This window comes from Melanostigma gelatinosum (assembly GCF_949748355.1).
Source record: "Melanostigma gelatinosum genome assembly, chromosome: 14".
NCBI lineage: Eukaryota > Metazoa > Chordata > Actinopteri > Perciformes > Zoarcidae > Melanostigma > Melanostigma gelatinosum.
In genome coordinates this window covers 22,602,621-22,628,137 of record NC_136647.1, presented here as the reverse complement: position 1 = coordinate 22,628,137, position 25,517 = coordinate 22,602,621, and the positions used below count along the sequence as shown (strand labels likewise).

The window sequence follows — 25,517 nt, the reverse complement described above, 5'->3', positions numbered from 1 at the left end:
AATAACTGTCGTTGAACAGCAAGATGCTTTTAACAGTACCGGTACTAAAGTTGTCTTCTTCTCTGAACATCATGTACTAAAGTTGTGTTCTTCTCTGAACATCATAACATGTCGCTAGCTTCTAAGCTAATTTTAACATTACGGCCAATGGGGAAATGCTAACCGCGATTAGTATTAGCGAATATAGTGAATATAATATATATTCGTACATCTTTTCATGCAGACATACTTACAGACTAAGGTCTCTCAAGTCTACCAAACTGAAGAAGTAAAACGAAGCAGCGTGTCTTCTCATTAGAATCTAAAAGCAACGAGGCAATAACTTGTTGCTCGTAGCTCATCTTGGTTTGCAATATAACTCTGCTGTCCGGAGTCTGCATTTGGGTCCTTGAACACACCACATCATGTACCGGTACCGTCATGGCTGAATGGCTGAATAACAACGAATGGCTGAGATAAAGCAGACTATCATCATACCAGCCATTGTAAACACAATTATACATGAACTAAGATCATATCTGGAAGATTTGCCACAATTGTGAAAAAGCTGATCTTCTCATGCAGCGTGTCGACGTTGCTCATAGCTCTGAATAGCATTTACGGCTAACTGGCTTGGCCAGTTGCTGCTAGCACAACAGCTGTTCAGAGCTATGAGCAACAACAGTTACCTGTATTGCTTCATTGCTTTTCGTTTGGTAGCCGTGAGAGACCTTAGTCTGTAATGCAAGTATGTCTGCATGAAAAGATGTACAAAGATATATTATATATTCGCTAATGCTAATCGCGGTTAGCATTTCCCCATTGGCGGTAATGTTAAAATTAGCTTAGAAGCTAGCGAGTCGGACATGTACTGTTAAAAGCATCTTGCCGTTCAACCTTTTGTGTTAACAGTCCTAGTGAGAGGTAGGTCAAAGGTACTTCATCCATATTGTAGCGACCCTGTCAGTAACAGCTGGTAGCAGAGGGGTTGCTGGTAGCAACTGTTCTGTGTCGGGAGCCAGTAAATGTTGTGTTAGACCGGAACCGGAAGTTGTGGTTGTTGTTGTGGTGGAGAAAAGCTACGGGAAAATCCGTATATAAAGCGCACCGGGCTATAAGCCGACGCCTCAAAGCATGGGGTAAAAAGTAGCGGCTTATAGTCCGAAAAGTACGGTAGTTAGGTTTAGGAAAATATCGTTGTTTGGATTGAAACTGTGAAAGAGAACATTATGTCAGATTGTGAAATTGTGGAAAGTAAATCTGTGCAATATTAGTTGTTGCCCCACCCTTTTTTTTCCACCTAAAAAAGCCACTGAATGAGAAGACCAAATACCGAGGCCAACACCAGTGGTGTTTGCTGCTCTTGGCTGGACGGCCTCTGTTTGTCTTAGTGTCGGGGGGCAAAGAGAGCCGGCAGCCGAATGGAATTCTTGGAAACACCAAACAAACCCATATTAAATTTCCCCTGAAATGCCATGGGGAGAGGTGTGGGGTGTGCGTGGTAGGGGAGGACAGACAGAGAGGTGGACAGCGGAGGTATAGGCACACAGGCAGGGGAGGGCGGGAGAGGAGAAGGCCCACTGTGAAAGAAGAGTGGGTGGGTAGAGAGCTCAAAATAAAAGGGAAAGTGGGAGAGAAAGGGGTAGGACGACAAGGAGAGACAGAAAAAGAGATGTTTGCCGACTGTAAGCCAGACATGAAGAAAGTCGAGAGGGGACTGGAGAGTGTCCCATGCTGCAGGTAAAGGAGTAGTTCGAGGAGAAAAGATGGTAAGAGTAGAAAGATGGAGGTCAGGTGGAACTTTGAAAGCCACTAGAGAAGCATGTTTATGCCCCTTTGAGAGTCTCTGTGTGGGCACCTGTGATGTAGCTCGAGAGCCTCTCCCGGTGTTTGTGGGGGAGTGTCAGTGTATAGTCGTAGCCCAGCTGCTCTAGTGCCGTCATTGTGGGTAAGGTACTGTAATATCACTGTTCGTCAGGTTTGAATATCTTTTGAAGCTGAATATAGCACAGCTATCAGCGAGCCCATGTGGTGTGTTTACTGCCACAGAGGAGAAATTCAGCAGCGATGAAGTGGTCTGACTCTACACTGGAAGAGGGAACGCACTGCGCTTGTGATCACCTTGCACCTGCGTTTCAGTAGAAATTTGACCAGTTTTATAATTAAATGTACAGCATGAAAAACAAGCATAGATAACCAATGGGTTTACAACCTCCATGATCGTACTGATTAGTTAAGCATCAGTGCTATTGCAGTTTTTCATCATAGCAACATCAAGCTAATGTACTGCTGTAGCCAACAGTAAGGTAGTTGGTAGGTAGATTTGATGCCTGTCAATTTGAGCCAAAGATTGTCTTTTTTAGCCCAATGTATCTGCAGTGAATGTGGTGATGTCACCACGTATGAGTTCCTCATGGATTTGGATGTGTGTTCCCAGATTTGAGAAAATGACATCAGGTTGTGTGAATCAATCAACACCAAGTCTTTTGACGTGAGTTCACTGTAGTCTGAAATAGCGACCGGAGGTTAAAACTACGACAAGGAACTGTCATTTGTCTTTGCAGGCACCAGATTCCTTGCAGGGTCTGACAGTCTTTCAGTCCTGGTTCTGGTTCTCCCGTGCCTCCCTTCCCTCCAGTGGGCCCGGCACTACGTCCTGGGCCTCCAGCAGCTTGGTATCAGCGTCAATGTTAAACAAATTTTCTTTTCTCTGATTTTAGTTTCAAGACAAACCTTCTTGTACACAGAAACATTTTAGAATGAATAATGTTGTGTTGTAATGTGGTGACTTTTAAAAACAGCAGGAAAACTTACTTTGAATGTGTTAATGATCCCCTTACTGTACAAAAGGTCTTGATTCATTGTCACAAAATGACTGGTTTGCCGTTCAAAAAAAATGTATACATTTTCAGGGTGTAGTTACTCTTTAAAGGAGCGGAGGAGAACAGCGGCAAAGAAGAGGGAATACCCAAACATGTATACACACTGGAGAAACAACAAGTAATGCCGTTTGTCAGGTTTTAAATGGGGAAATAACTCTCCCCGACTATCAGAAACACAAAAGTGCAGGTGCCTCAACATGAAACCCCCCCGAGGAGAATGTTTAACAGACGAGATCTACAGTCCGTGAGCCAGATCAAGGTCTACTTTGAGGTCCTACAGCCTCACATTCTCTCTCTCTCTCTCAGCTGAAGGGACATCTGGAGCGCATTAAGGCACTAAGGACACTGGATCTCCGCAGAGCGCCCGGCTGGATGGGTGGCCCACCGTAGCCCCCTTTCAGCAGCCGGGCCCGACCCCACCTGATTGATAGAGGGAGCCCCACACGCACACACTGACAAATCCCACACAGTTGACATACAGCATGGACCAGTGAAACACTGGCGGTGCTGCTAACATGGATTAGTATGGACACGTGTACTTCTGCCTTTCTCTGTGTTTAGTTTGGCCTATCAATCATGCATTGGGTATGTGATACACTTCATGTGCTGCACATTCCTACAATGTTAGCCCTTATAATACATGTGACTTTAGAGCTAGTGTGTTGAAGTGCATTGTAATACAACTTTGAAATCAATAAACAGAAACTGGCTTGCTTCTAATGTGAGCAACAACTCCTGACATATGGAAGTAACAGGGGAACATGAAGACAACTGTGAACTTCATTGACAACATGCAATTTCCATAATGCCTGAAGACTCTGAAAGCATTCCCCGACACCTCATTCAAGCAAATAAAGATTCAGATCAAAGCCCATCTTGTTTTCAGGACTGTCCCTTTTCATTAGAGCGTGGGATAAACACATACAATTTGTTCTCAGCAGATGCTCCCTATGCGACTGGAAAACACAAACTTTTTCAAAAGGAGGAAAGTTCAAAGAACCTCCTCATTCCCAGTAAATAGCTTTGCCTGATTTGCCATTTCAAATAAATTGGCCAAAATTTGCAATTCACAGGAAATCGTCCCCTCAGCCGCACAGAAGAAGTTAATCCATATTTCACGTTTGAATATAAGATGGAAGCGGAAGAAAAAGGGGAAGATAGGTAACTCCTTGCCAGGAGATGAGGAGCGGGAGGGGAGGGGAGAGAAAGGCGAGAGAATGGGAAGAAACAGGCGCCATTTAGAGTAAATGGCATCCAAAAACCCTCTCCAATTATCTTTGCCTGCCATGCCAGTGAGACTGACTTAATTAAAACGACTTGAGAGGGAGGGGAGAGAGGAAGGAACTGCCAGTGATTGAGGGGGCAGGCGGGCGACGTATCTGCACCGAAACACAAAGCGCAGGCATCGCACGGGCTGTCCACCACTCTCCCTTTTCAATTCCTGACTTCAAAAGAGAAGAAATGATAATAAAAAAGAGAGGGGCCCCTCACCATTCTCAGCCATGTAATTGCGCTATTTAAATCCTACATTTTTATCATTGTTAGAATATTCGTTGAGGGGAAAGAGGAATGTATAAAAGTGGATAGTAAAACTGTTGTTTTTTCCATCTGACTCCCCCCCCCTCCCTATAATCCTTCTGCCTTTTTCTGAGAAAAACCTCTGACGGTGACCTTTTCGCATGAGGTCTGTTTCTATGGAAACAACGTCCAGCCCCTCTATGTTTGGTGTTTTCTTGTCATCGTGCAGCCAAAGATGGCCCACTTGTGACTAAGTGGAAGGAAGCATCACATTTAAAGGTTTGTGTATGTCTTGTATTTCATGTTTCCACTGGTGTGCATCTACAGGAAGGAGGCAGTAAAGACATGAAATAGTTTTTCCGACATGGTTTTTGTTTTTTGCCCCTCAAAGCATCAAGACATTGTCTGAGATGCAATCTGATGATGCACCGTAGAAATCGGACATTAGGTCTCACAAAAAATGATTTATTCTGCAGAAATGTTTAATCATGAACCGATGGTTCATAGTATACGTTACCCACTATTATAAAGATGTTTGTGATTCATCTGATATTTTCATCTGATACATGGTTAAAACAAAAAACTAAATAAATAAAAACATGGTGAAGAAACTTTATAATATTTTTCATGAGGTATGCCTTATCTCAACATTCGCAATTCATTTGAAGTTTCGCAATGCATATCACACTGGTGTGATATGCATTGTGAAACTTTGGTTCTTTGTATTTCTTTAGAAAACCTGTCACAAGACTTTTATTTTGAAAAGTCACTGCAAATCCGAATTACCGTTTGGTGGAATGAAGTATTTTGCTTCAGTATTTAAAGTATCACAAATGTCAAATAACACAGCATTACAAGCATGCATTACAGGAGGTCAAACTGAACGAGGTTCAGGTGGTGTTAATGTACGTTTAAATATGTGCATACATTTACATCTAAATATCAGCCAATTTAGATCCAAACCCGCATTGCTTCCAAATACTTTTAGAACTCAGTGTACTTTAAGAAAACATGGGAGTAAATTGAAATTCCATTTCCACCAAATGTGCTGCCGATGTCAAGTCAAGCTCTTCTCCATAAACACACACATTCACACTCCCCTCACACCTTGATCAGCCAATACACAGCTAACACCTGTTACTGTGCTTTTGTCTTGTGAGCTTATTGTAATAGACTGTGCAGTATATTTCTCGCACAAACACAACACAAACTCAGGCTGTTTCATCAAATGTGTATGCACAGAAGGTTGGTGGGCGCTTTAATTTGAAGTTTAAGTGTGAGAATACACTGTGGACGATAATTGCCAGGAATCGGGCAACCGCTGTCTCACATTGGCTGGAAATAGGCAACGGCAGCTTGGATAAAAGTCAAAGTAAAGAAAAACAGCAATGATTAAAACTTTGAAATGACCTGTCGCTGTATTTGCGAAAAAAAGTTACAATATTTTAAAGTTGGAAAACAACATTATAAAGAAAGCTATACTTCTTAAAAACAAACTGGTTCTTAATGTTAGTAAAAGCAGTTTTCTTTCACAGTAAAATCATTATTGCATTTGATTAGACACTGTCTGAGAGGTTTAGAGTATGAAGGAGAGAGAGAATAATGGAGATGTTATATTAATGTTTTGTTTAGTAATATTATTGCATGTTTACTTTTTTTGATGCTTTCATGGCAATAAAGCAAAATTGAATTAGAGGGAGGGAGAGAGAGGGAGAGGGGCCAAAGCCAAGTATCTCCACATATCCACTTTCCCTCTCGCCCATTCATCCCGTCTTTCCCGCTTTTCCATCTCCAGAGCCCTCCGCTCCCCCCCCCCATCTTCCTTCTCATTCCCGCCATTGCTCGCTCCTCTTTCTTCCCAAACCCACATTCTCCTCTTTTCACTGATCACCCCCTTCCCCCTCCTCCTTTCCCTTTTACCCCGGCCCTTTCTCAACGTCTTGCCCTGCTCGGGGAGCTCCACATTCCCTTGTGCTGAGCTTCGAGAGCAGTTAGAAAGACAGAATATTAATAATGTCATTCTGGTGTGACTGTGGTGGTTTGTTGGTAAAAAGTGACGCTCCGTGCACGGCTTTGGGCCCCGTCAAACATTGTCTCAGGTAAACAGTCAATAGCAGAAGTCTCTGAATTGAAAGAGATGCAGATAAAGTGAGGATCGACTCCGCGCCCTTAACCTCCAGTGCTCTGCTTCTCACTGGTCAGATTGCCCCCCCCCCCCCCCCCTCGCACACACACCGACACACTGTACACACACACACAAACACACCACCACAGTCGTGGCTCCAGTTGCCAGGGAGACCGCCATACCTCTGGCTCTGACCCAAGAGGTTTGGGACTGTTTTTCAAGCCCCACCCCCCACCCTAAAAAAAAAAACGCAGGAGAGATGGCAGCTGTAGGACAGCTGTTCCTACCAGGCCCGAGTCGTCAACCACAACCGTCGTCCCACCATCAGCCTGTACGGCATATTAGGGGACAACAACAGCCCGCAGCCCAGATGATGAGACACATCTGCCTCACTGAGTAGAGTCTTCAGAACAGTCTACGCAAAAGAACCTGAGGAATTTATTCTGCTCTCAGTTCTTCTGTGCACACAATCATGTTTGTTTATTTCCTTTGCTTTAGCAACTTAACATTATCGGAGCTAACCTTATAGCTCACTGTGTTACTAAAGGAGGACGAAATGTTGTATTGTGGTTTACAGTCAAATGTCGTCAAAATTCATAACTCCAGTAAATGCATACTAGCGTTTGCATTATATGGTAAATAGTCTTACCTCTGCTCTCTGCTCACAATAACAGTCTGTGGATAAATGGCCTGAGTCCCACTGCGTCCAGCGCTGCCTGTGTTCATATTGCTGAGTTCCCCTCTATGCAGACTCTATGATTCCTATGTGCTTGTTGTCTCCAAAATAAATAATTACTCATTGTGAAGACGTAGCCATCCAGAGCCCTTCACCACTGAATCAATGATGACACTTTTATGTGATACTCAAAACTGCAAAAAGTCAAGAAATATTTGCTGGTAACGTTATAGCTTGATGATCAGTCGTTGACCTCGAAACTGTAACACACGGATTCTCTCCCATAAACAGACTAGCAGATACATAACAGGGTTTGTGGTAGTAGAACACTTTCCAGTATCCATTACCCCACTCACTCTATAATGCTTGCTTCAGATAGGAGAGTCGCTTGATTTGGCGTGTAAGAGAATTTGGCAGGCGCCTGGTCGACAGGAGCCAAAAAGGCCGTTGGGCCGAAACCAGCGGTCAGACAAACCGTGCCGGCTTTAAGATGCCGCAGTAAATGAAAGTATAGGGCGACTGCAGAGCGCACAAGGTAACTATATTCCTGTGGGGAGCAGAGCCATTTCACCATGATGGATGGCCGCCTCTCAGTGCATTTCAAGGGCAGACAGATCAGTACGGGATCATTACTTCAGCCAAGGGTTGGTTTAGTGGACTGAATGGGGAACTTTGTTAACGTGACTGCACTCAGCATTTTGTGGAAGAGGTAAAAATGCAAATACATTGTTTCTGCATATATTGTAATTCAAAAAACCACAAACAATAAAATGCTTGTTTTTCCCGATATACATCAAAATAAAGAGAAATAACAAAAGAATCCACATTTCTGAGAAATATTTTCTTGCAGCATGTTTCTTCTCTTGTGGTTTGGTTGGAACCACAGTGAATAAAGAACAGATATCTTCATGGTAATGAGAGCAGAATTCATCATCGGGTAGCACTAATAACGGGATTGTGCAACGGAAGTGCTCCGAAATATCATTATGACCTTGTGGGTTTCTGATGCCATTGGCCGGCCTTCAACCCATATGCAGAATTATAGAATGAGTTATTACCGTGGTCTCATAACATCCTGTTGTGCTCAAGCCATGTATTCACATCCGCCCATGTTTGCACCAATCTAAGTCTCTCTCTGTCTGAACGAAGTGTGAAATGTGTGGGAGGATTTGGACCGGACTGTCCACGCACTTCTAAAATATATAATTTACACATAAGTGTCGCAGTTACTTTGCCAAAAAATGAAATAGTCGCCTTGAGACGGCATCCAAGAGCGTGGGACACATAAAAATAGCTGCTTTTCATGTTCAACTGGACAGCAAGAGGAATCATGCACACTTCTCAGTCCATCCGTGTGTCTATTTCTCCACTGAGTCTTATTGTCTTCCTCTATATTAAGCTAGTAGTCCTCTAGAGAAAGACTAACCTGTTCTGTTTTTTGCATCAGAGTGTCAGGAAAAGGGAGCAGGCTACATTAGAACAGTGGTGATTTGGCTCTCCCCCTCCATCTGTTTTGTTTTCCTTCCATCTCCCTCTTTTTGATGAGCTGGGTCTTCAGTCCCCCTTATAAAATCCCATTAGCTCTTAATGAAGTCGGGCTCCTAGCCTCTCGGCCTCACCTCATTTAGCACGATTGTCTGGCGGCCATTAGCATGGAGGCAATTACAGCCGCACGACAAGAGTAATTGGAAATGCCGACAGGGACCCTGAGAAATGGGAATAAATAAATATTTAAAAAATATTCAAATGAATAAGATTCCATTCAGATGACGGGGAGGGAGCCGCATGTGTCTCAGTTAAATCAACATAATTACAATTCGGGCTGGTGGGGTAAAGAGCCCGGGTGAGGCAGGAATGGATATGGATGGATTGGAAGGTGATTGGCCAAGCACAGAAGTAGCAAGTGTGGTGAAGGGGAAATGTGGGATCACACAGTGAAGCTAATAATGTAAAGCACAAGCGTGAGACCAAATTCATGTAAGGAAGAGGTCAGAGAGAGTACGTTCACGCCAGTTCGCCTTCCAGTCTCCCCTTACTGAAGTCGGACCTTAAATTCTGCAGCAAAAATAGAGCCCAGAATCATTTCAATACCTCATAAAATCCTCGTTACACCAGGCCAGACTGCAGGCCTTAGAGTCTGACACATTCTTTGCTGAAGATGGTGTGATATCCACCTGGGCAAGAGAGGCTCAAGGAGTTCCACAAGCTGCAGAATGGTGTTGCACTTGAAATGGCAGCCACGATTTCATATCTGCCGAGACGTTAAGCTTGAATCTTACCAGTTTAATAGCAACAGCTTTTCTTATTATGTTACGACAACTTCATTTAACTCAATTCCCAAAGTTATGAAGTAATTGTGATTAATATTAACTTCCAGACGTCTGGATTTAACTAAAATCTCTCAGAATGAGCACATGAGCCTGGCAGCGCTAAAGTCACAACGGAGGAAACCTGCTCCTCAAACTCAGGAGGAAAGGCTAATTAATTTCTCTCCATGAGCAAGGCTAAATGAGGCCATAAACACTTTACTGCCAGCATTCCGCTAGCATCCAATTTGTAACAGCATACTGTGTTTGGGAGATGAAGTCCTGTGATGAATTACAGCAGGTTATGTGAGTTTGTTCCTCACAAAGGAGGTTATGATCTGTTGGTCTGTTTGTGTGTTCATGAGCAGGACATCAGGAGAAAACATTAAAGATTCTTAATTCTTAATAAATATTAGATTTAATAGATTTAAGGAAGCACTGGTAGCATCTGGTGTGGATAGCATAGCATGAACCTACATGTGTATTGGGCTACTGGGGTCGTATGAGCTTTTTGCTCTTAATACCTGAATTACAACTCATAAAAGCAAAATATATATATTTTTGGGGGTTTTTTTTCAAGTCTTTGGTCCAACATGCATCAACCTTATTTACCACACTTACTCCCACTCAACTAGGTTTTCCATGAGTTAGATTTGTTTATTCCTACTGTCCAATACAATAGCATTGTTTTTTCAACTGGTTGCAAAATTGCAAATTGCAACGTTAATGACAGATGGCGCTACGGCAACATTAAAGCTAAATGGTTAAAGTTGGTGCTCATTAGTTTGACTCACTTGGACTTTTGCACAATTGATCATTGTACAAACATCCCATGATTAGGTATTGTCCAACAATACAAAGACATAGTACATGTCTATATGGACCATGGTGTGCTTTTTAAAATGGATATGAAACAAGTCAAAAACCTAATAAAATAGAATCTACATAAACCAGGTCTGGAAAAGACTAGATATGGTATGACTCAATAAAAATGAGGTTTAAAGACCCAGTGGATTTAAAAAATACATTTCCCAGTTGTAATCCCGTTTCCTGTGTTAATTGCTATTTTGTCATAAATGAAATATATGTAAAAAACATATATTTCAAAAGAGCAAAGATCTCCTTGGAGAAATGCTACGCTGGTCAAAATGGAGAAACGAGAGTGTCGGAAAGCTGAGCGCAGGTGGCGAAAAACTAATCTCCAGGTTCACTGTGACATCTATAAAGAGAGACTTCGCAAATATAATTTGGAACTTAGAAATGCAAGGCAGTCATTCTTCTCTGACATCATAACCAAAAACAAGAACAATACACGTGCCTTATTTGCTACCGTCGACAGGCTAACAAACCCTCCAGTGTCGGTAGCTGCTGAACTCCAATCCACCTGGGCATGCAATCAATTTGCCTCCTTTTTTACTGACAAAATTCAGAAAATTAGACAAGCAGTCAGTGCCTCCACACCAACCACAGGATATGTGTTGTCCCGATCTCTGAATAACATCCATTCAAATATCATGACACAATTTCATTCAATCGACCGTAGAAGCCTAGAAGACATTATACAACATCTGAAGTCATCCTCCTGCTGCTTGGATATTCTACCAACACAATTTTTCAAAAATATTTCAAACTGCATGACCACTGATCTTTTACAAATTGTAAACACATCCCTTCTCTCAGGTGTCTTCCCACAAGCCCTAAAAACTGCAGTTATTAAACCGCTCCTAAAGAAGGCTAGTTTAGACTCCGCAACGATGAAAAATTATAGGCCAATATCAAACCTCCCATTTTTAAGTAAAATAATTGAAAAAGCGGTTTTCCAACAGCTGAACAACTTCTTGTCCGTAAATAACTGCTTTGATGTTTTCCAGTCAGGCTTTCGACAGAACCACAGTACTGAAACTGCTCTTGTTAAGGTCTTCAATGACATCCACTTAAACATAGACAATGGCAGAAGTTCAGTCTTAGTGTTACTAGATCTCAGTGCTGCATTCGACACGGTCGGCCATGCCATACTCCTAGAAAGACTAAACATCTGGGTGGGACTCTCTGGCACAGCACTTAACTGGTTTGAATCCTACTTGAAGGACCGAGAATACTTTGTGTCTGTAGCTGATTACACATCAGAGCTGACTAAAATGACATGTGGTGTTCCCCAAGGTTCAATACTGGGGCCTCTTCTGTTCAACATCTACATGCTTCCACTAGCTCAGATTATGGAAAACAACAAAGTGTGTTATCATAATTATGCATAATTACGACACACAAATCTACATAACTATGTCACCAGGGGACTATAATCCCATACAAGGGCTGGGTAACTGCATTGAACAAATCAACAACTGGATGTGCCAGAATTTTCTTCAATTAAACAAAGATAAAACAGAAGTAATTGTTTTTGGTACCAAGGACGAACAATTGAAAATCACCGCTCAGCTTCAATCACTGATGTTAAAACCCACAAACCAAGCCAGAAATCTAGGTGTAGTTATGGATTCAGACCTCAACCTGAACAGCCATATCAAGACAATTACAAAATCAGCCTACTATCACCTGAAGAATATATCAAGGATTAGAGGGCTTATGTCTCAACAGGATTTGGAAAAACTTGTCCACGCATTTATCTTCAGCAGACTGGACTACTGTAACGGTGTGTTTACAGGTCTCTGTAAAAAGTCTGTCAGAAAGCTGCAGCTGATTCAGAACGCTGCAGCTCGAGTCCTCACTAAGACCAGGAGGGTGGATCACATCACTCCAGTTCTGAGGTCTTTGCACTGGCTTCCTGTCCAACAAAGAATTGACTTTAAAATCCTGCTGTTGGTTTACAAAGCACTGAATGGTTTAGGGCCAAAATACATCTCTGATCTGCTGCTGCCTTATGAACCATCCCGACCCCTCAGGTCGTCTGGGACCGGTCTACTTTCTGTTCCCAGAGTCAGAACTAAACATGGAGAAGCAGCGTTCAGTTTTTCTGCTCCACATATCTGGAACAAAGTCCCAGAAAGCTGCAGGTCTGCTGAGACCCTCAGCTCATTTAAATCAAGATTGAAGACCTTTCTGTGGTTCAACCTTTAGTTGAACCACATTCAATTGATATATTAATCAATTTCCTGCATTTTACTACTGAATTTTATTTCTTACACTGTTTTTTTTTTTTTTAATGTTTTAATGCAATGAATGTTCTTAATTGTTTTTAAATCTCCTTTTCTTTTGCCTTATGTTTTGATGCTTTTAATGGTTTTATGTGAAGCACTTTGAATTACCTTGTTGTTGAAATGTGCTATACAAATAAACTTGCCTTGCCTTGCCTTGAAGACAATGTAACAAGTATGAATCTAGCCTATGACCGACAAAACCTTGAAGAAACTTTCAGTACTCAACAGAAAGCGTTGGACCTCAGAGGCCATGAAGTGCACTGAACACTTGACGTTCTGTGCTAATCAGTCAATGGCATGTGAAATATACAGTATTCTACAACGTTAAGTACAGTTAGAAAAAAATAATTGAACAATGTGTGTTATCAGATTACTTGATTATTAGATCAAACGGAGAACTCGCCACTGCCTGAACCAAAAGGACTACTTGGGAAATCTGGGAGGCTCTGCCGAAACAACAGCAGGCTGCAGGCTTGGTGCCAGATTGCCATGGCATCTCTCTTATCAACCCCCCGACTCCACCCCGCCCCTCACTCCCACCGCCGCTGTTGCCCCCTTTCCTGCCTCCTAAGCTGAATGACAGGTGGCAGAAACCCGATCAGCGCGGGCCTTCATCGAGGAAGCACTCCCATCTCAAACGGGCACGCTGCCTGCTCGCCCACCCGAAGGCCACACAGCACAGGGGCTTCTGAGGCTGGACGGAGTGTGTGTGTGTGTGCATAACTGATGCAGGGGATGGGGGAGCTGGGCTACAATGGCAACAGAGGCCTGGGAGGGAGAGAGGGGTAAGGGCTATAATGGAGTTTTTGGCTGAAGAACCAAGCGGCGGAGCTGGCAGCGGGTGTACAGGGCTCAAACGGGAAACTGGAGGCTGGCTCTTACAATAGCCAGCGTGAGAGTCCCAGAGGGTCGTCCACAATAGCGGGGCAAACGGCTGTTGTCAACAATGACCTCCAAGGCCCCACTGCTTGGACTGAGATTGTCCCACCCTTCAGCGCTTCCCTTTTAGCGCTGCCATACTGTTAATGCAGGTATTGTTATTAGGGACATGAATCTGGAACCTGTGTGCGTTTTGTGAGTGAAGTCCTGTCACTTGGATTTGCTTGTAAGCTTTGGCTACTGTGCTACAATATATAGGTTTTGATGGAAACAATACATTTCCAGAAGTTTCTCGAGTTCAAGCTGTAACAAAATATCCTTAACCCATGTAAAAGGACCATCAATCATCAAAACAGACAACGAGACATTACAAAGAACTTTACTACTAGTAGACAGACTCATCAGCACCTCATCTCAGATTTGAAAACCTATTGGCAATCACAAGTGCAGCGGAGCATCTTGGCGCGAAATTGGAAATCCAGGGAGTAACACAGGCCTGTCCTTGTGCAACCCACTGCCCCTGTTCTTCATGAAAAAGTTTATTTGTCTAAAATAGCTCTACAAGCAATCACCCCATGGGCTGCAGTGATTGAGAGTGGAATTGAGGGGGGCCATGTAGGGGGGGGGGGGGGGGGTCTCCAACCAGGAGGAGATTTAATTAGTGAAATCTCATTAAGTCTAACAAAATTAAGCGTAAAACAATCCTTGGTGGGGAGTCGTGCTGGAGGTTTTTGGGTGGGGAGAGTGAGGGCAGCGACGGGGAACACTTAGGGGCCGAGAGTACATGGAGACTAACTGCGATTAGTCTGGCCTGTATGTAGGAAGAGACAAATGGCTCAGTATAACCAGATCTCCTCTGGCATTCGACGAGAGACATCCATGTGTGCACAGATCCCCCTTTTGTCCCAGCTCTTATTCTGTCCACGGCCCCTTCACAATAGAAGGACATTTACAGAATTTGACTGCAAAGACTAAATTAGGATTTAGAAGAATTTGACAAAAACAACACTTCATAATAAGGGGTTGATGTTACAAGAGTAGGATAATGACAGAGGATAGCAAGTCTGAACCCTAGAGCTAGCAGGGGAAATGCTGCTGTTGTGCAATAACCTTTACAAGATCATCAATGGACGCTTTGGTAAAACTTTGGATTAGGTCCAAGGTCCAACGCCTTTTTACAATATCTGCACATGGCTATCATTGGGAAAGACTGTTTTTATGGCATATAAACTGAGGTTAGGCAACTAAAACACTTGGTGGAGCTGTGGGAAGGATCATAGTTCCACTAGATCTGTGATGAGATGCAAGCTCCATTCTCCTGCATGAAAGTCAAGCGCACCACACACCCGTCCGCCGTCCTGACCTCCAAATTGATGCTATCCGCTTTGCTACATCAGTGCTTCATATGAATGTCAGATGAAAACTGCGAGTTACGAATCATCCAATGTTGATCCTATATTCCAATACGTATATTCCCAGAGGTGTAGCTGTGTCAAAATGAAACATGTAACACATCCCTCAACAGTGTGACTGTCAATACTCCCTTGTGTTGGATCCACGGTTTAAGACTGGTGTTACTGGGCAGCTGCAGATACTGATCCAAATGATGACAACCCTACCCAAACAACGAGACCCAATGTGAAATGGACCAGAGAGCGGTCAGACCTGACCTAATGACAGTTGGACCCAATTCAAAATGCAGTTCACCCAAAAAGATCACTATGGAGAAAGAACAAGAAATGTGATGCTCCTACACACAACATATTTCTCCTGCAGGGATTATGATGCACACATGGAGGCACGTCTGCTCCAAATTGTCCAGGTGTAACAGACATACTGACACAGTAGACATGCAGACCCTAGACCTGGTTAGACTGAAGAGAATTTGGACCTGGACCGATTCGGGTTCCAGGTTGAGTCTCAAATACTAGGAACTCTCCAAATCCAAAATGCTTCTAGACAGCGATTTCCACCTAATTTCTAATATCATTGTCTCTGGAAGGACTGGAGTGAAGGTGGACAACAACAACAACCAACAATAGGACAATTCTGACAAGCCATTCCGTGTGCATGATCTAAGCCTTCTAATCCCGATATGTCAAAACCACATTAGTATTAATAACTGGTTGTGATAGTCCTGTCTCATGATCTGTTTTTGCTTGATTCTAAATAGAGCGTGTGTTGTGACAGCATTGTTAGCTGCTGCATTAACTAAAGTCATCACAGCACGCTACACACTGCTAGTTATCAGAGCTACTGCAACATGAACACTTCATTATCTTGTCTGAGAAATAATGTCAGACAACTTTCTGTTGATAGCAATATTTCCTAATTGGAAACAATGGAAGCCATCAGAAAGAAATGGTCGTCATTTTTTATCTGCGCTTATTTGCATTTACTTTTGGTTGCCATTGTCTCACTTTTTCTTGTCAAGACCAAAAACAAGCAGACACGTTCACTGCCTGGGGTCACATGGTCTCATGGACTTATTCAGGAATATAACATTTGTGGAAAACATGATACAACTTGTACTATGTACAGTGTAAGTTGAGGAACAGCATTACAATTTGAATGTCGTAAAAATTCAATCACCCAAATTCCCATTTGGTCAAATTCATATTCATCCTACTGTAAGCAAATAGTGCGTTTGTTAGAGAGTGAATCATTAATCACTAAAAAAGCACAGTTATAGAAGTTCTAGCAAGATACAAGCACAAACAAATCTAAAATTGAATTTAGAGGCTAAAGAAATGTCAAGAAAATGTGCTCAAGTGATTGAACTGATCCTCAGGTTTCTACCGGCTTGTAAGTGAATTTCTATTATGAAGCACATTGCACACAGCTTTGTTAATGACACTTACACAAACACAAGCATACATCTGGTTTATCAGGTTTATAGGACGGCAACTGCCAACTTACAGTTGGCTTGCCCACAGCAACGCAGCAGCTTTCAGTGTTGCTCTCTGCTCCGCGGCCCTCTATCCAACTCTCCACACAGAGCCTGCAGACAGATGACAACGTTTAAGCTATACAACTTAATAAGGTCAGCATTATTACTGAAAAGGACATTAAAAATGGCGGCATGCAGACGGTAAGTGGAAAAACTGTAAAAGATGTCCATGCAAGCAGGGATATGTTGAACTCCACTCCTTTACTGGTGGGATAGAACGTCATTATCTGCACCTGATAGAACGCACTGATGGACTCTGAAGCATCAGTATCGGTGCGGACACAGTGCCAGCGGTTGATGAATCAGTCTGCTTCACATGCCACAACTGATACGTTTGGAGGATAAAGCTGGTGTTAAACTGATGGATACTTCATGACTTTGCCTAGCATGTCTGTGGCTCTCGACCCCAGCCCACTGGGGCGCACACAAATGTATATTAGTATATTCTTTTCTTTTTTTATTAATCTTTAATCTTCTAAAACTGCTGGGCTCTTAGCAAACGCTCCTCAAACAGGAGGAAATAGTGCATTTGTGGGGGACTATTTTCAGCGGCAGATTAATCCACACATGGCGCTCTAGTGAGTATTTGTGGCAGCAGGACGGCGTACGTGAGATTGAGTCAAAATAATAGAAGATTTATTTACTGCTGGTTCTGGTCTGTTCATGGGGTTTGTTGGCGATAACAACATATATAGACTACACCAGCCTTTTCCTCTAATGAAGGAAACATCCTGAAAAGCGGACACTAAATGTTAATCATGAAGCTAAAACTGATAGAATTGGTTGTTTACCATTCACACATTATTCCAGTAGTGGTAGGTTCTTCAGTTGAGACTGACAGGAAACAAGCGGATAACATGTGAGACCCTTGTTGCACTAAAACCAGGGATGCCATGGCAACACAGTATGCATCTGAGACCAAAGCCACATAAATCACTTTTGACAACGCAAATCCTTCAAACGCTTCTCAGGGTCTTCCTCAGAAAAAAAAGCACGATTTTATATTTTTCCGAAATTTCCGAAATTACTATTTCCAAGGTCAAGAATACCTTTTTACACATCCACCCACCCATCATCCATCCATCATCATCCATCCATCAATCATCCATCCATTATTATTATTATGAATAAAATACCCATTGCATTGTCAAACTCTGGTTGAAAGTTGAATTTATGAAGCAGCTCTCTCTTCAATAACTTAATCTGGACTCCGATTGCTTGAGTACTGGAGGGTTTGCAGTACACATTTTAATACCACGGTACTTGTATACAGAAATAGGTGATGTGTATGGCATCAATATATACATGTGTGCTTTATTGGTTTGTATTAGGTTGTTATAGTAACTTGGCTTACAGTCAATTCATCATTTAATGAAACTCCCCATCAGTACAAACAAAATGCATCCGATTATCATCTTCAAGGATTTGGTGAAAACAGAGAGGTCAGAGAGCCTCTGTGACTCAGATTCCGTTAAGCAGACTGGCTGGCCATGTCTGAGCCACACGGAGTGTAGCACAGCAGAGAGAGTTATGGTGCACATGCAAAAGATTTAAGTTCAATCAAGCATTCAGGGCTGGACAACTGATCTTTCGCTTAAAGTCCCTCCAGAACAGTGGGAGTGTGGCCGGGCCTCACAGCAGGCCGCCTACCTCCAGCAATCTGCTAACACAGAGCCTCTGAAGGGATGGTATTTACCCGGTCCCGCTGAGCTCAGTGGGGACTACTGTGTGTGTGTGGTAGGTAGGTAGGTACTACCAGAGGCTAGTGGAGGGGGGGGACTGGAATGAAAGCTGTGGAGAAAAAATTCTCTTCTTTTAGAGTTTTATCCATCTCTCTAAAGGCGGGGCAAGTGAAAAAACAATAAACTAATTAATATTCTATCCCACTGTCATGCACATTTTAAGAAAAGTCAATTAGGAGTGTTTGCATCATTTGAGATGAGGCAAATAAGGTGGTTCATTGAACATGGAATGGATCAACATCCAAAGGTTTTATGAGGAAATTGCAGAACCATTTTCTGAAGATTGTTTTCAAGAATTAGTGTTGGACAAGTTTTCATTTTTTAAGCTCTCAACTGAAACCAAAAAGCAGGATTGTGGCAGCTGATGCTCTATTACATAGTAATACACTTATTCACAAAAGCTACAACACATATAAAATATATTTAATGTTGTTTTGGAAACTGACTCGGTTGACATTTTCTTTCCAATCCCATATAGTCCAATTCCTCCCAACCTAATTCAAATACACGCTCTTTATTTGGAGGGAAATCCAGCTGTGGTTGGACCTGGCTTTATTTCCACGATGCTACAGTAAAAGACGTGGAGTTTTGAAACTTTGAAACTTGAGTTTCACTTCCAAACAGCCCCCTCAGACCATGGGAGATTTGGGTGAGGGCATTTCTTAGGTTTCTTACGGCCACAAAGAAAACATTTTAGCCTTTCAGTAATCCTTTCCGAAGCCCTCCCTAAGCTCCAAGGGCCCTTCCTCCCTCGGTCATTCCTTGCGGCCCCGTCTGGTATCCTGGAGGAGCGTCTCTGTATACTGAAGCCCGCCACACACACCATTCGCCATCCCTTGCATGACCCCTCTGGGACCCAGCTGACCTTCCTGTTGACGTCAAAGCAAACCAGAGCGGGAGCCGGTGCAGCGAGGGGCTCCACCCAGGGGGCTGGAGGTATAATCACGGTGTTCCTCACAAAAGCCGCAGAGGAAACATTAGCATTCCTGAATCTGCCCCCCATCACTCACACTGCAGCCTCTACGTGTGGTCACAGTTACACATACACTGCCAGTCAGTATATTGTATTTTACGTTCTTACTATTTCTGCTATTCTATACTTCTACTCCACTAAAAATCAATGATTGTACTTTGTACTCCCCTACATAGATCTGACAGCTACTTTGCAGATTCAGATTTTATATGCAAAATAAGCTTCTCGAGGATTGTTCGAGACAATTGTAGAAAATTCAATCTTTATAGCCCCAAAAGAGGAAGTTATTGTTGCAGCATAAAAAGAAACAGAAACATACTACAATATGACAACTGAAGACATTAACAGTGCTGGTACTATCACTCCAATAAAGAGCTCAATAAAGGGTTCATGAGGGCCTCTGCTATTGGTCGCCACAGGCAAAGCTCCTCACAGTCTAGAGGAGATCTGATTTGTAGAGCTTAAACATTCATGCATTTAGTCGATTAGCCGATGAACAGAACATTTTACAGCAACTACTTAGTTGCCTTCGTTTCTCTGTTTTGTATAATTGAAATGAAATCTCTTTGGGTATGTCACCTTGGGCTCTGAGGAAAGCTGATGATCACGTTTGACACATTTCTTTCTCCCTTTCTTTCATTTATATGTTAGGTTAACTACTGTGGCCGACGCAAAAGCACAAATGTCCCGATGTAGAGCCAGTTTTTGGTTTGTCCATTCTGGGCTACTGTAGAAACATGGCCGGCTCTGTGAAGAGGACCTGCTCCATATGTAGATATAAAGGGCTCATTCTAAAGTATCTAAAACACAACCAGTCTTTTTTTCAGGTGATTATAAACGAAAGAAAACATGCTTATTCATATTATATTCCAATATGTCTTATATTTCATGCCAATATATCCACATAAATGCTAGATACCGGACCTTTAAGTAAGGAATCTGGGTTCTTCCACAATATATGAATCCTGATACATCCACAGTCAATGAATTCTGCATTAAATCAAACGTTACATGTTAAATGTCATGTTACAGCATTGTTATGAGTTGGAGTATTGTGGACAGCTGTGCGTCTTGTGAGATGGTTGTCTTATTGCTGCACTGTGTACAACAGTTGCTCATATCAATAATGGGACGTGCTCCGATGCATCAGGGAAGCCCTAGGAGGGAATCTATTCTCATTTGATTTCACTTGCGTTTGTGGCAAAGCAGGTTTGGAGAAGACACAGACATGATTAAATATCCACTACTTCCTGCTAAACTTCCTCTCTGATCATATGGAGGCTCAGTGCAGCAGAGAGAAAACTCCAGATGGACATCTTTAAGATTCCCAAATCCTCCTCTTTTCTCGCTCGCAGGAGCTTTGGGGTCAAGGTGTGAAGGGAGGACCAAAAGACCCGTTTCCCACAATCCCTCTGCAGCTATAGCCCCCCAGCTGTTCAAGGGCTTCCATAACAACAGCTGCGCAGAGGTTTAGTGGTTCATGTTGCTATGACAACAGCAGGATCAATTGGCATGCACAGACTCAGGGCTAATAGCAAAAGTGACATTATACCATCATCTCGTCTCAATAAAACACAGGCAGGTTTTTTACTGCACTGAGATTCGGGGGGGGACATAAAAAAAATAAAAGAGGCAAATAATTAATTTTGCATGATAACGCCCGTGGCTTGTGCGCCCAGAACTCTCAGGAATCTCCCACGCTTAATGGCAACCAACCCAGCAACCTCACACTTCAAATTCATTCCCTGGCATTGAAGATACAGAGTGTGATTGTTTCCAAGCTCAGACAATAGAAGCTAAATAAATCCTGATGCCCGGCAGCTGTATGCGCCACAGATCACTGACCGGCAGGATGTGCGACAATCAGACTTCTGTTCTCTTGACAAACAGGATATCTGGTCACCGGACCACCTTCACAGTCAGACAGTATGAGGTGGCGGGGGGGGGGGGGGGGGGGGGGGTTACACTATTGTACCGGACCACGATGAACCAACCTCAGCTGTGCTTCAGGTTTACATTCAGGACAAAATAATTTCAGTCTCAGGAGACGTGTCACAAGCAGAACCCTCAAACGCGGTGGAAGTGACAAAGCTCGGGGTTCTTGCAGCTTTTATCCGGCCAGCCGAACTTAAACCGTTTGAGGCTAATTCCGGGGAATTACGAGGGGCTCACAATGACAATAGCAGGTATTCCCACAGGAGTAACCAGAGCTGGAGCGGCGTCAGCACGGGTTTAAGCCTAACATTTAACGAGCATGCAGCTGATACAGACAGCTGAACCAGACAAAACACAGCACAAACACTCACATTTAGTCGACACTAATATGAGCACTCTATCCAGCTGCAACACAGCTCACTTCCAGCCTGACAAAAGGCTCTAACTTTGTGTCTTTCCCTTTAATCAACTCTTTGCTGATATTTGACATTGATCATACCTCCCTGTCTCACAGAATATGATAGCCCCTTGTGAACAGTGGGGCGAAAGCCAAACAGGAATCCACTGCTAAAAATACCCACGTCGTGATGAGTCAGGATGGATAGGCAAACAAAAAAGAGGCCAGTCTAATTTCCTCCAGTCTGGGCTTTGGAGTTCCAATCCTCAGTGCCACCAGTGGATTCCTCTATTTATTGAATCGAGCTGCGTCAAGAAGAGAGAAAATAAATGCCTGCAGAGTAGTGGGATACGGAGAGATTATCCAAACGGAGGCTAATGATGTGCAAAAAGAACCACAGCGTTAACGAGAATAAAGGTGCAGCCAGGAACATAAAAGTGTTTGTACTGAGGTGTTTGGGGGTATTTAGTCACACTGTGTTGCTCTGACAAAGACTTCTCTACCGTGTCTATGTCTAGGCCACATTATAAATGCACAGCTACAGTGTAAATGTTCACTATATGCTACTTCACACAACATACAAAAATGTAACTAGTTTTAGTGTAAAAGGAAATAAAAAGATATATTTTCTTTTTTTAATCTTAAAACACTTAAAATTGCAGAATATAAAATATAAATAATAGCTTTTAGCTTTTATTTTCCTCAACTCCAATCATCAGATACAATTAATTAAAATGTATTCTATTTAACTTGTTAGCTCGCTAACTTAGCTGATGTTAGCTTGTTGGCTAAAATTACGAGCTACTATTACTTTATATTATCTAATCATAAATGTACTGAATATATATATGCAGTATATGTATAATTAGATATGATAGTGAAAGCTGTATATTCTAATAACATGTAGAAAGAAGCACAAGGGACAGGAGTTGAAAATTAGCGACAGCAAACTCTGTGTGCAGTTCATCAGTTTTATTTTAAATTAGTATAAAAGGAAATGTAAAGATATTTTTTATTTTTTCTCTCAATCAAAACACTTAAAACACATATTTTCCCCCTTACCTCCAATCATCTGATAAAATGAATTCTAATATATTCTGTATCTTGTTAGCTAACTAACTAAGTTTCTGTTAGCTTGTTAGCTAAATGTTTTCGCTGCTATTACTATAATATATAATCATACATATACTGAATATATGCAGTATATGTATGATTAAATATGATATATTTTAATTACTGTACATGTAAAATCCCAACTAGGAAACAAGAGTTTAAAATGACCAACAGCAAACTCTCTCATCAGTTTCATGCCCTGTATTGAACTATGATAAATAGCATCGTCGATCAAATAAAATACATTTCAATTCAGATTCAAATATCCTTCACTGGCTGATGGAGTTATATGAAGAAACTTAGCTGGCGCGAGGCAGCTCGCTAAAAAAAGCTGGTGCTCAGTGTGTAGTGTGTTTAGGTAAGCTCCCGAGCCAGAAAAATAATAAAGCTAAGACCTAGACTGATGTGGCACACACACACACACACACACACACACACACACACACACACACACACTGGACCATTCCCTGCAATGGACACACACCCATCTCATTATGACATAAGGAAAATATAGATGAATATAAAGGAGTTCAAATGAAAGACAGATTGGACTGTTGGTTGTTCTGGGGCTTCACTATAGTTGATCACTGTCAATTAAAGCCTTGCTGATGGCAACATCTCTCCATGAATCAACCTTTAAACGTGCTAATACTCTCCATGATTTTCAATATTGTATATTTAGCACTGTGCAAAACACTTTATTATATTCCAGCCCATTTTCCCAAATGCAATAACGGTAAGGTGGTGAGGTACTGCACATGGAGTCTATCGTCTGAACTGTGCTTCTTAACCTGCTGTAGGCTCATGTGCTCTTTCACTTACACAAAGGCTAATACAAGGATGGGTTCCTCAAGTGGGCCTCAGCAAGCTCTCTATCCAAAGCTTCGGAGTGGTTCTGTTTGGTTTTCAACCATGTCACACTTTTTTGTGCAACACTATGTTCAACATTTCTCCCCCCACCCACTCACTCAGTGGCCTGGCTAATCTGTGGATAGCTTCTGAATCATTTCACTGGTGGGAGGAACTCAAAAGATCTTGAGACGTGGTTCTGAGTTAATTTGATATATTTTGACAGTAAAAAGTAAACTACTGCTTTTTTTTACAAGGATATACAAAGTTAATAAGAGATTCATATGGACTCCTCTTACTCCATATAGGAAGCCCAACATAGCAATAAACGTCAATGTTAGACTTCTGAGAAAGTATGTCCATCCATTATCTAACACAATAACATAATAACTCTTATCTAACTAGATTGCTGTAGCACTAGCTAGCTAGTTGAATTATTATATTATATTATTCGCTTTAGACCATATTTCTGATGCCATTGGCTGTAAAATGGTTCTTAAAGGGGCCGTGTAAATGAGATTTGATTTAAAACAATACTAAGTTTTCTATTATTACATAACTATGCAGACCAAAAAATATTCATCTCATTTAACATACCTTGTTACTCATAACATATCTTGTTTTGTCTCAAATAATCAAAAAGACTTAACTAAAGTGAAAATAAGTAAGAGGGATCACTACGTATGCAGAGTATTGTACTTGATATATGGCCTCAGTGGAAACAGGAGTCTATCACTCCAGAGGCAGACTTGTTCTACAAAACAATACTCAATGCTAGACTGAATTACTTGCTGGGACGAGATATTTCTGCAGCTCAATATCCATGAACCGCACAGCAAGTGTATCTGAACAGAAGATGAAAGTGATTCTGCTTGAAACAGCATCGGCTCCAGAGAAAACAAGCTGTGTTGGTCCAGGATGGACCGGCTGTCATGCTGCTGGACACGAGACCTGCTGGATTTTACATTTCAGAGCAGGGGCTCTGCTTCTTCCTGCCACGACTGACATAACAGGCGGGATCCAGCTGAGGCTGCTGTTGTGATATGGGGAGTGCATCTAGGAATGGGGAGAGTGACAGGTATGGAGAAGTCTGTCTTTTTCAACTCAAGAGTGTGTTTTCTGCCATGACAGATTCCTCATGTTAGCAGAGAAACTAAACTCAACCTATCATTTCATTCAGCTCACTTTTCATTCCATTTTTCACTTGAAAATGAACAGTTTCAAGTCTGAATGTTTTCTTGATATCAAGGTAGCAGAGAGAGAGGCGAGGTCCAGTAGGTGGGTGTGTAAAGCCACGAGCTGACCTAAAGCTGGTCGTAGTGGACCACGAGGGGATCCTCCCACCCCGACCCCGAGGGCAGACCTGGACCCCACCCGCTGAGTGTGTAAAACCATTTTCGGTTCCTTTTTAAACCACTGCGGGCCGCATGTAAACGTGTTCGAAGTCTTCACTGAAACCCATGCCAATAGCTTGTCAGATTGCCAGATAATCGATATGAAAAAATAGAAAGAGTAGTTGAATCTTCATATTGAGCAGCCAAATTGGATTTCAATCCAAAATGTCTGATTCGGGTACAACCCTAATCTCATCGCTGCCAAAGTCTCAAACTGTTCCTTTCCCTGCTGCCAGCTATCAGCCTCCTCTTACTCTTACTTCTTAATACTAATGCAAGACACAGCCCTACTGTACATGACAAAACAATCTCATATATGCAAGCACATGCAAACTGAAATGTATGTCTACACTGCTGTATGGTATGAGGTAAACGGATGGTAAAATAATGCAGGAGTGATGACATATGCAGGAACAACTGATGTCTTCATACTTCAGCTGTCTCTAGACTGTCAATAACACACAGAGAGACACTGCAGAATATCTCTGGTGGAGTCCTCCCTTCTTTCTCAAAACAAATGTGTAGGCCAGTTAATTGAAGTCATCATGCCATATCCGCCTCAAGCGTTGTGTTCAAATCTTCAATTAATCACATGAGCAATCTCTCAATGATGACAATTTTCCAGTGCAAAATGCATTGAGCAA

General features: G+C 42.3%; 1 protein-coding gene across 1 annotated transcript in view; it reads right to left on the bottom strand.

Moving 5' to 3' along the window:
• pknox2 (pbx/knotted 1 homeobox 2) overlaps positions 1-25,517 on the bottom strand; it is a 108,413-nt gene that overhangs the window by 68,080 nt on the left and 14,816 nt on the right. Inside the window, exon 2 of the mRNA XM_079283953.1 lies at positions 16,440-16,521. The gene's annotated coding sequence lies outside the window, so the exon portion shown is untranslated. The remainder of the gene's footprint in view (positions 1-16,439; positions 16,522-25,517) is intronic.